This window comes from Jaculus jaculus, chromosome 4 (genome assembly GCF_020740685.1).
Source record: "Jaculus jaculus isolate mJacJac1 chromosome 4, mJacJac1.mat.Y.cur, whole genome shotgun sequence".
Taxonomy (NCBI): Eukaryota; Metazoa; Chordata; class Mammalia; order Rodentia; family Dipodidae; genus Jaculus; species Jaculus jaculus.
In genome coordinates this window covers 146,039,134-146,049,919 of record NC_059105.1, presented here as the reverse complement: position 1 = coordinate 146,049,919, position 10,786 = coordinate 146,039,134, and the positions used below count along the sequence as shown (strand labels likewise).

The 10,786-nt window shown below is 42.0% G+C and overlaps 1 pseudogene; it reads right to left on the bottom strand.

The window, feature by feature from the left end:
• Positions 1 to 7,081: 7,081 nt before the first annotated feature.
• On the bottom strand, positions 7,082 to 9,733 carry LOC101614412 (annotated as a pseudogene).
• Positions 9,734 to 10,786: the final 1,053 nt, after the last annotated feature.

The window sequence follows — 10,786 nt, the reverse complement described above, 5'->3', positions numbered from 1 at the left end:
CAGGGCCAAAACCTAAAATTAATTAGAATTAACATGTTACAAGAATATTTCAGAAATAGAAAATAATCTAAGAACTATCATTGTTGTAGATATGACAAACATATTGTAATATTCTAAAACAGCAATGGATAAAATAAATTATAACAGTATCTGGGAAAAGCTTGAGATAATTGTGATAGATGTCAAAGGAAGAGCATACTTTTATAATTTTATTTCCACTGCTAGTAATGTGGCAAATTAAGCAACATCTAAAATGTTAAGTAAATTAAATAAAATTAAAATGTTAAGTAAAATTAAAAATATTAAATGTATGCAAATTCTGACCAATTAAGTAAACATTGTCATTTTTCTCTCCTTTTTTTTTTTTTTTTTTTGAGGTAGGGTATCACTCTAGTCCAGGCTGACCTAGAATTCACTATGTAGTCTCAGGGTGACCTCGAACTGACAGCAATCCTCCTACCTCTGCCTCCCCAGTGCTGGGATTAAAGGCATGCACCACCATGCCCAGCAACACTGTCATTTTTGCCAAACAGTTAAAAGTTAGAAACCTGAAAGGTAAGTGAAGTACTGACATCTCTTTGCTAGACTGAGACCCACCTTGAAAGAACTAAAAAAAAAAAAAAAAAAAAACCTACTTGAGAGAGATGGGGGTAAGGTGGAGAGACAGTGACAGAAGAAAGAATGAATGGACATGCCAGGACTTACTGTCATGCTAGATGAACTCCAGATGCATGTATCACTTTGTGCATCTGGCCACACATGGCTACTGGAGAATAGAACCCTGGGTTGGCAGTCCTTGCAAGCAAGTGTCTCCAAGTGCTGAGCCATCTCCCCAGCCCTCTCTTTGCTTTTTAATACATTTGCTTAATTCAGATGACCTGGAACATTAGCTGTTAAGATCTCAGGATGAAGCTGGGCATGGTGGCACACGCCTTTAGTCCCAGCACTCGGGAGGCAGAGGTAGGAGGATTGCTGTGAGTTTGAGGCTACCCTGAGACTCCATAGTGAATTCCAGGTCAGCCTGGGCTAGAGTGAGACCCTACCTCAAAAAACCAAAAAAAAAAAAAAAAAAATTTATCTTAGGATGAGAGACAGAACCAAAGATCCATTCATTTTGGATTATATTGGGAGAATCTCAATAAAACAGGAACCCAATACTTGTCATAATGCTGTAAAGTACCATGCAGGCTGTTGTGGGAAAAATCATCTGCAGTCTTACCCAGAAGTACAACCTGTGAGCTATACAACTGGCCAGATAAAGTAAGATGTTCCTGCTGGTGAAATAGCAGCACATCTGTTAATGGGGGATAACCAACTAACTGCTTGCTAATTGGATCTCAGGCCCACTATATGGGAAAAATCATATCTAGACTGAAAGCCTAGTCAAAAGCATATGGCATATGTTATAGACTCTAGGAGGGAAGCTAGTAGTGTTGTTTGAGTAAGTAAGTGGGTATGTTGTATCCATCAAATTGCCTCCTAAACATTTGTGTTTGTGCCCATAAGTTAGTGTTGTTCTCTGACCGTTAGTCTGAGAAGCTTCTTTTTGTAGTTGGTGGTGACTACTGGGGAAACTCAAAATTCATGAAAGAGCGAGAATAAGTTGACAGTTGAGTGCTAATTGCCCAGTGAAACATCTTTATTACCCCTTCTGGGCTCAGGGATTATTGCATAAAAGGGGGTAGAAAGAACATAAGAGCCAGGGGATTGGGAGGAATTCTTGGGAATGATGTCTTCCAGACATGGTTTGGCTGTTGCATTCCTGTCCCAATATCAACTGTCATTACTTGCACGAGTAATGAGTGCACAATGTTGAGCCCATTAATGTTCTGCCATGGTTGATGGAGGAGGGGGAAATCCATCAAAGCAGAAGAAACAGAATTAGTTGTGAATAAGGAATTCAATAGAAGAAGGATGAAAAGGGGGGGCAATAGAAGGTAACATGAAAGGATTGTGATCAAAATATATTATCATATATAATATAAATGTATATCTAAAATAATATACAAAAATATAAACATAAAACTTATACATGTATAAACATCATCAATAAAAAATAAAAACAAAACTAAAACCAAAAAATGCCTCCCACTAAAAACAAAACAAAACAAACAAAACCAAACAAACAAAAACCCCCAAAAGTCGTAAATTGTTACAGTCCAGGGGTTCCCTGTAAGACAGTGTACAGATGGGCACAGCAGTGTGGAGTGAGTAGTCCAGACCCCTGCTCCCAGACTCCTCCCACCTCCCTGGTCTGAGTTGCCTGGGCCAGTCTGTGTACTGGAGGATGTGGCATGGTGTAGGTAGGCCAGATCCCTGTTCACTGGCTCCTCCCAGTACCCTGGTCCTGGTAGGTCCCATTGTGCCTTGCTTGGGGAGGCCTGGTCCCTGTGTGAGCTGTGGAATCAGGCCTTTTGCTCTGGTATCCTGACTGGTCATTGAGTACCAACATCCCTGTTCACCCAAATCAGAGGGTGCATGGGCCAAAGGACAAAAACTTGCTTACTCCTCTGTGGGTCCCTGGATCCTTGGTGTGGTGGTTCCCTGAAGACATCCAGGTAACTGTGCAGAGCAGGGTCTTGAGTGGTCATGAGTGCAATGGGAAGTACACACCCAGGAGGCAACTTCAGAGAGTAGTTCCATTTCAATAGAGATAGTTCAATAGGGAAATGGGTTTATAAGCAGCTGGAAGTGGGAAGACGTCCTAAAGGGATTGGTGGATTCGAAGGTTGCTAGCTGATGCCTAGGGATGTTCATTGTAGCACATAGTGAGAATGTCTGGTGATCTCTCCAACTCCAAATTTCCCATCTTAGAACCTAAGCATTAAACCTTGATTCTGTTTGGAGGTGGAAGAATTTCCTCTTAAAGCTTCATGACCATAAACAAACTTCTTTCCAAGTTTGTACCCCGATTTCACACCATGTGGTTTAATGAAATACACATACATTAATAACTAGTGTCAAGTCAATGATCAGTTTAAAATAGACAGAACACTGATAATGTCTGGAGATACCTGGCAGAAGCAAAGGCTAATCCTACCAAGAAGGAATGCACCTTCATCTCAGGCCTTAAAGGATCTTCATGGAGGGCTGGAGAGATTGCCTAATGGTTAAAGCATTTGCCTGCAAAGCCAAAAGACCCAGGTTCAATTCTTCAGGACCCACGTAAGCCAGATTCACACGCGGCACATGCATATGGAGTTTTTTGCAGTGGCTAGATGCCCTGGTGTGCCCATTGTCTCTCTCTCTCTCTGTCTATCTCTGTTCTCTGTTTCTCTCTCTCCCTACTTGCAAATAAATAAATAAATGAAATAAAAAGAATCTTCATGTTCATAAAATTCAAGAGAAAACAAGTAGCTCACAGTAAAGAGATACAAGTAGTTGATAAACACCAAGGAGAGCAAGGCATCAAGATTGAGAGAACATATAAGTTGTGTTAAGGCTCAAATGTCTTCAGAGACAGGATCAACCAGACAGAAAGATAACAAGTTGGTTTAACGTGGTTCCAAAAAGATGAGGCATAAAAGCATGAGTAAAGAGTAAATGGATGTGTAATATTCTTGGAACTGAAAAATATTTTGTTCAACTTTTATAAGAAGAGGGAGAATACAATGGGGCTATAACTACCGGTGAAGAACTTGACAGAAATTTTGAAACCCAAGTAAACTCCAAGGAGAATTTTTATAAAGTCGAAGTTTAAGATCCACCAGACTTAGATTGAAAATAATTTTAAAAAATATTTTACTAATTTATTTATGAAAGAGATAGAGAAAGAGGCAGGCAGGTAGATAGAGATAGAGAAAGAGAGAAAGAGAGAGAGAGAATGGGTGCACCAGGGCCTCCAGTCACTGCAAACAAACTCTAGATGTATGTACCACCTTGTGCATGTGGCTTACATGGGTGCTGGAGAATTGAACCAGGATCCTTATGCTTTGCAGACAAGCACCTTAACTTCTAAGATATCTCTCCAGAATTTTTTTCTTTTTTTTTTTTAAGAACAGATGAAAACATTCTGGACAGTTTGACTTCATTTTTTCCAAGGAAGAATTTATCTAAATCCTGCTTCTTGGCATGTCAACAAGGAACACCTAGAAAAGTAAAAGAAACACTGATCCTGTACACCTCATTCTTTTAAATTAATTAATAAATTAATTAATTTTTATTAAAAAGGTTGTACTCTTAGATTTCTTACCCCTGTGCCCCAATTCTGCTGAGGGCCTTCCTTGGTGGGATTATTTGTGTTCATTGTGGGGGCCAAGAGGAATCAGTTTTCAGTCTCTGAGGAGTGGGGTTGGGGGTACACTGCCTCAGGCTATTCCTACCCACCCTGAGGCTCTTACAATGTTTCCACCCCCTCCCCCACAATGTTCCCAGAGCCTTGGTTGGTAAGACTGGGATCTGATTTAGTGTTGCTTTATCTCTATCTAGCCTCTGGATCTCTCTTTTGATGAGGGTTGAGTGAACATAGTGTCTGTTGTCGTTTGATTGGAACTGGTTTTCAGGCAAGCCATGAGAGCAGTTTTCCTGTTACCATTTGCTCTCTAGTGACTTCTGGGTCTAGGTAGATGAGGTGGAGTTGAACTACCTAATGGAAGGCAGTCAGCTTTCTATTCTTGATGTATTAATGTATAGAACAGATTCTCCAGCTAAAGGTGAGAGCAGTTTGAATTGGGTGCTGTTTTCTTGGTGAACTGTGTACCAGCGCAAGGGTGAAGGAGATCAACACAGAGAAAAAACAGAAATCCAGAGATCCAGGGGACCCAGCACCTCATCAGTGAAGCATGCCAGGCTCCTCGCTGGGCAGGTAGTGCTGTGGAAGGACCAGGCCTGCTGGTTCCTCCCAAGGGGTTAAGGAGGAAGATGAGCATATGACGACTCAGAACCTCTCCTGGCCACCGGAGAAAAATCCACACTTAGTCGGGAGTCTTCAAAGCAGGAACTCACAGGAACTCACTTTATTGCTATGAGCAGTTGCCTATATAATGTTGGGGACGAAGGCGGGGATTTTAGGATGGGGGAAGAGGTAAGGGCCAATAGTAAAATGTAAGTATTGAAATGGTAATTTCAACTCCTGCGCGGAAGTAGCAGGCCAGAAGCCATTAGGTGTCTTGCTGAGTCATAGCTGGCCAGAGACAGGTCACCAAACTTTAGCTAGGCTCAGAAAGTTCCACTAGGCCTCACGCCTGGGCCTTTCAGGGCCCGACAAAAGCAGGCCGAAAATGAACCCAACATGGCTCAGGGAAATTTTGTGGAAGAGGGGGCGGAAAGAATGTCAGAGCCACATGTTGGGTCATGATATGCAGAGACATTCATCCTACCCATAACTGTGGGCTAACTCCAGAATGCATGACCCAGATACCTCAACAAGGAGGGGCCAAGGGGAGGGGGTAGGTCATGGATGAGCCTAATAATGGTACCAAACTGACTCTATTTGCTGAGTACAAAACTAATTAATAAAAAAAGGGGGGATAAGTGTAGTTATTAGAGAGACTAACTTATTGATGTATATGTCTATTCTTCTTAGTTCCAGAGCAGTGGAGGCTCTCTCTGGAGCATATTGGTTTCCTGTCCGAGGGAATCTACCCATTGAGCAGGTCTCATGTCCAACCTGTGAGCAGTTGGTTACCTACACAGGCTGTGTGCCACTATTTTGCACAAGTGTATGCTTCTTGGTTGGCTCATTGATTTTTTTTTTTTTTTTTTTGAGGTAAGGTCCCACTCTAGCTCAGGCTGACCTGGAATTCACTCTGTAGTCTCAGGGTGGCCTCGAACTCACAGTGATCCTCCTACCTCTGCCTCCCAAGTGCTGAGATTAAAAGCGTGTGCCACCACGCCCGGCGGCTCATTGATTTTTGTATCTGGCAGAATATCGTGCTTATTCAGTCTATTTGCAACTGTTCTCCAGCTGCTCTCATAGCACTTTCCAGCACTATGAGGACTAGCCAGAGGTAACTGGATTCCCTCTCAGTTCCAGCATGGTAACTTGATGTCCTGTTGGCCACAGGCTGTGGTGTCTTTACCAATATGGACTTATTTCTTATCTCTAACACATAACCAACTGTTTTTGCAGTGATGCACACACACACACACACACACACACACACACACATATATATATAATTTTTTTTTGCAGACCTTGTGACTCCTTGACCAATAGCTCACTGTGGGGAGAACCCAATTCTGGCCTTGGATATTGCCTACTGCAGCCTATGGTTTAAGGGTTATGCTTTTTCACTTTTTGGTGGGGCTCTTCTGTTTGGGTCCCCATCCCCCTCATTGAAGGTAATGACTTGTCCAGTGGTGTCCAGGAAGAATGTTTCTATGGAATTCATTTATGTTGTCATTAGTTTTGGGTATTTCCCCCTTTCCTCTGTATCCCTATTCCTTTCCCCTTTTTCTTTCTTTCTCACACTTTTTTCTTTCATTCATTCTTTCCTTCCTTGATTTTTTAATGTTACTTTTAATTGTATGTTAATTATAACAAGTTACTCTGCTTTATCTCCTCACCCCACCTCCTGTTATCTTAGAGACCCTCCTCAGTGGGTTTATGGTATTCACTGAAGAGTCATGAAGGCCTAAGTCAGTGCCTGTCCAGTAGTAGGACACTATGCCTCAGGGTATTCATACCCACTCTGTGGCTCTTACAATCTTTCCACCCTCTCTTTTGCAATGTTCCCTGTGCCAGAGTAGGCCTGCTGACAATCTGGTTTAGTATTGAGTCCTTTGTAGCCTTTGGATTTCTGCTTTGATAGGTTTTGATTAGTCACTGTATTTGTCGCCATCAACCCAAGGCTGGTTGTAAGGCTAGCAGCATGAACAGTGTTCACGTAGCTTCTCCTGAAATTTCTCCTGCACCAAGACAGATGTGGTAGAGGTGGCACATCTCATTGTGGGTAGTAGGCTAACTTCTTTCTTTTTCAGCAGATATTGGTTTTCTTCCATTTTGTCTGCCTTCTGTAAAAGAAGTCAGACTCTCCAAACAAGAGTGACAGCAGCTTGAGTCAAAGGGGGGGAGGGGGATGCAGATCTTTCTTTTTTCCTGTTAACATTTTTATTTTTCAAGGTAAAAGGAATTGTATATAAATGACAGTAGACTCTTGTCTCTTTATTATCTAAATAAAAGATAACTCAAGATGAATTCTCAAGCTAAAAAAAGCTATGTACATAAAGGACTGTGTCTTTCTTCATCGTCTACTTGGAACTAGAAGTTGTGTTGCTGTCATAGAATCAGGAAAGAGGTTGTGGTAGGTTGGAAGAGGTACATATGCTGCTGTTATCATTTTACAAGAAAAGCACCTGCCATGCAATGCACTGACAGCAGCAATAGCTGCAGCAATTGATGGGCACTTCACATACACATTGCCCTGAGCTGAATTTTTGTCAACATAAATATGAATAACTCCTCCATGTTTATTACATTCTTCAATTACATCATCCTTAATCTCTGTATCCCACCCAACTTCTTCTTCTGTTTAAGGATTAAACATATTAGAAAGTTGGAAACACTGTGTTGCAAGTGGTTGAACAGAAGCAGCTGCAGCTAAGGCTGAAGCTTCAGTCTGTTGGGAAAGTCGTGTTTGCAAATCTATAACAAAAGAGAATTCTGCCACAGCACCAAATGCCAAGGAGCCACTCATCTGTAAAGCTTGTTGTGCTGCTGGTGGAATCTGCAAACCAGTTCCCTCTGCAAGTCTTGCCATTAATTGGAGGCGACCAGTTGTTCCCAAGTCAATTCCAGTCCTTTCCAGTTCATCACTGTCCAAAAATGAACTAGCACTAGATGCATCGGTACGTTCAGTAACATGACCAGCTTTCATGGGTCTCCCAGCCAGTTCAAATCCATTAAGTTGTTCCAAAGCTTTTTTTTTTTGGCACATTCTGAGTCAGAAAACATAATAAATCTATATCCCTTAGATCGACCCGTTTCACTATCCATCATGAGTTGGGTACTTTTGATCCTTCCAAAAGGCTCAAAGATACCCCGAAGCCTATCTTCAATTATATTAAAGTGCAATGAGCCCACATAAAGCCTCATAGGTCCAGCACTTCCCTTTTGTAAATTGTTTGCCATTGCTGCAGCTCTATTTTTTTCTGCCTGTGATGCTTGTACTATGATTGGCACTCCTAAAACTCGTTGGCCAGTTAATCCTATTGCTAGAGGCACTGAGCTGACATCAACAAACTCAACATAGGCAATCCCTTTGGAACGTCTTGAATTTCTGTCAGAAATCATCCTGATGTCTCGAACCTTTTCTACAGTAGAGAAAACTCTTCCAAATCCCTTGGTTGAATTCTTGCGGCCAGCTGCATACAGAAAACTGTCCTTGTATCTCTTTCTTCAGGAGTCAGATTATCAATAGGTTCTCTCACAGGGCTCTTGTCTTTTCTGAATGGACTTCTGCTTCGGGAACGTCGTCTGCTTAGTTTGATGCTATGCGGCAACCCAATCTTTCCTCGGATGGCACTGTTAAATTTTGGTCCGGAGTAGGGACTTCTATAGCAGCCTCGTAATCTGCGATCTCGGCTTCGTGAGTGACTTTGTCTCCTTTCTTTGCTTCTACTTTGTTTCCATTCACAGCTTTTACTCTTTTTTCTTTCTCTATCTCTACTTTGCTTCTGTTCCTTACTTTTGCTTTTCTTTCGCTCATGACTACGACTTCTGCTCTTGCTCTTTTTTCTCCTTCTGGAATCTTGAAACCCCCACACTCCAATCACAAGGAGATGTAGAGCTTTCCAAGGAGGCAGAAACTTTGTCTAAAATTTCAAGATAATCCACCTGACTGTCAGAAATATATGCTAGGTAGCACATGACAGAAAATTAGGCTACACTCATTATTTATATAGATGTCAAAGTAATGCCAATGCTCAGAATGGCAACAGTTAACACTCCAACTTTGTTGTCTCAAAAACCTGACACTATCTTTCAAACTAAAGAATTCTGTGAGGTGGCTAACACCAAAAGTTGTTATTTATAATTAATTCAAATCAAGGGATAAGCAAGAATTCCATCCCTAAAAATAAAAACAAAACAAAACAAACAACAACAACAACAAAAGAACAAAGAAAGCTGTTGCTCTGCTCAAAGATGGATGCCTATTTCCTCTTAAAGTCTTGCTAGACTATTTGCAAACAAGTCCCCTCCTACATCTGAAGGCAACCCCAATCAGGTAAAAAGACAGAATACTAAGATATTCAGAAAATACATTATTCCGTGATAAAAGCCCATGCAAAAGATTAAGGAACAAGTATACTTCTCTACAACAAATTCCAGCTTCAACAAACATTTGACAACTAAAGAAATGGTTATCAAAATCCATTCTAATAGTCAAATCCTGTTACAACTTAAATGGGACTTTCCAAAGTCTTTAGTGGCAGTGGCATTTTGTACTGAACATCATTGAAGTAAATGGTCCACTTGGGCTGGGCCTTTAGACTTTTTGGTTATATGGCCTCTCCTCTAAAGGTGTTTTGCTATAACTGGATTTGACCTCTTCCATGTAAGAAGTTCTAAATTTCAAATGCGAAGTATTTTTTTTTGCTACGTTCTTCATGGCCGTTAGCGCTGCTCAACTTGTTCTCATCCTTCTTGTAAGGGGCCTCAAGCATGGCTTCAATATCAATATCGCCTGCCATTTTCTCTTAACACCTGTGCGGGTTTTCCAGCGCCTGTGCTAGGCTCAGTGAAGTCTGCTTCTGCGGCGGCGGCTGCTGCTGCTTGTGCCGCTGCCGCTGCTACTGATAAGCCCCTAGGCCCAGGGCGATGTACCCCCCGGCCCAATATCGGGCTCCTAGGGCGTCAAGGCCCAGGTGAATCCAAAAGAAACAATGGGACTAAAGGAGCCCGTACAGGAGAGCAGGGCTGCGGTTTTGGCAGCTCGGGATCCACCCCTGCGACAGAGTCCGCAAGCTCCCTGAAATGGTGGCCGCTGCTTCCTTTTTTTTTTTTGGAGTGCTAGCCCAATCTCCTTTTTCAGAGAGCAGTGGGGGATTCTCTCTAGAGCCTATGAGTTTCCTGAAAATGGAATTCTGACTTTGTTTCTAGTACCAGATATGGGTTTTCTTCCACTGATTAGGCCTCATGTCCAGTCAAAGAACAGTTGGTTACCTGCAAAGGCTATGTGCCACTATTGCATAAGTGTGTTCTTTTTTTTATTATTAGTTACAGACATATTTAGGATGGATACATACATCATACCATACTTTCCCTTGTCCCTGTCACTATTCTGCTGGGGGACTTCCTCAGTGGGGTTTCTGATATTCCTCATGTGGTTGTGGGTTACATGTTGTGGGAGCAGCATTCAGTTAATGGGGCAAGTCAGTGCCTCTGGGCATAATGCCCAAACCTATGGCTCTAACATTCATTCTGCCCCCTCTTTCACAAAATTCCCCGAGCCATGTTGGATGTGTTTTATGTCTACTTCAATGATGGGCCCTCAGGAGCCTTTAGATTTCTGCTTTGGTATATGTTGAGTGTCCTCAGCATCTGCTTCCTACACCCTAGCACTGACTGACAGGCTCACCGTGGAAGCTCATCCCCCCAATTCCTCTGTCATTTCAGCTAGGGCCTGGCTGAAGTGCGAGGGGTGATTTATCTCCTCTGGTCTTGCTACTGTCTGAAAAAGAAAAGCAGATTCTCTAGTGGAGACTGAACTCAGCCTAGGCTAAATGGGATAAGTGTTATTAATTTAGGGAGAATTTGATAGATATAGTCCCTGGTTTAGTCCAAGGTTAGTGAGAGCTTGACACTGGAGAGAAAAGTGTGTACTTATTTACTTACTTATTTGTG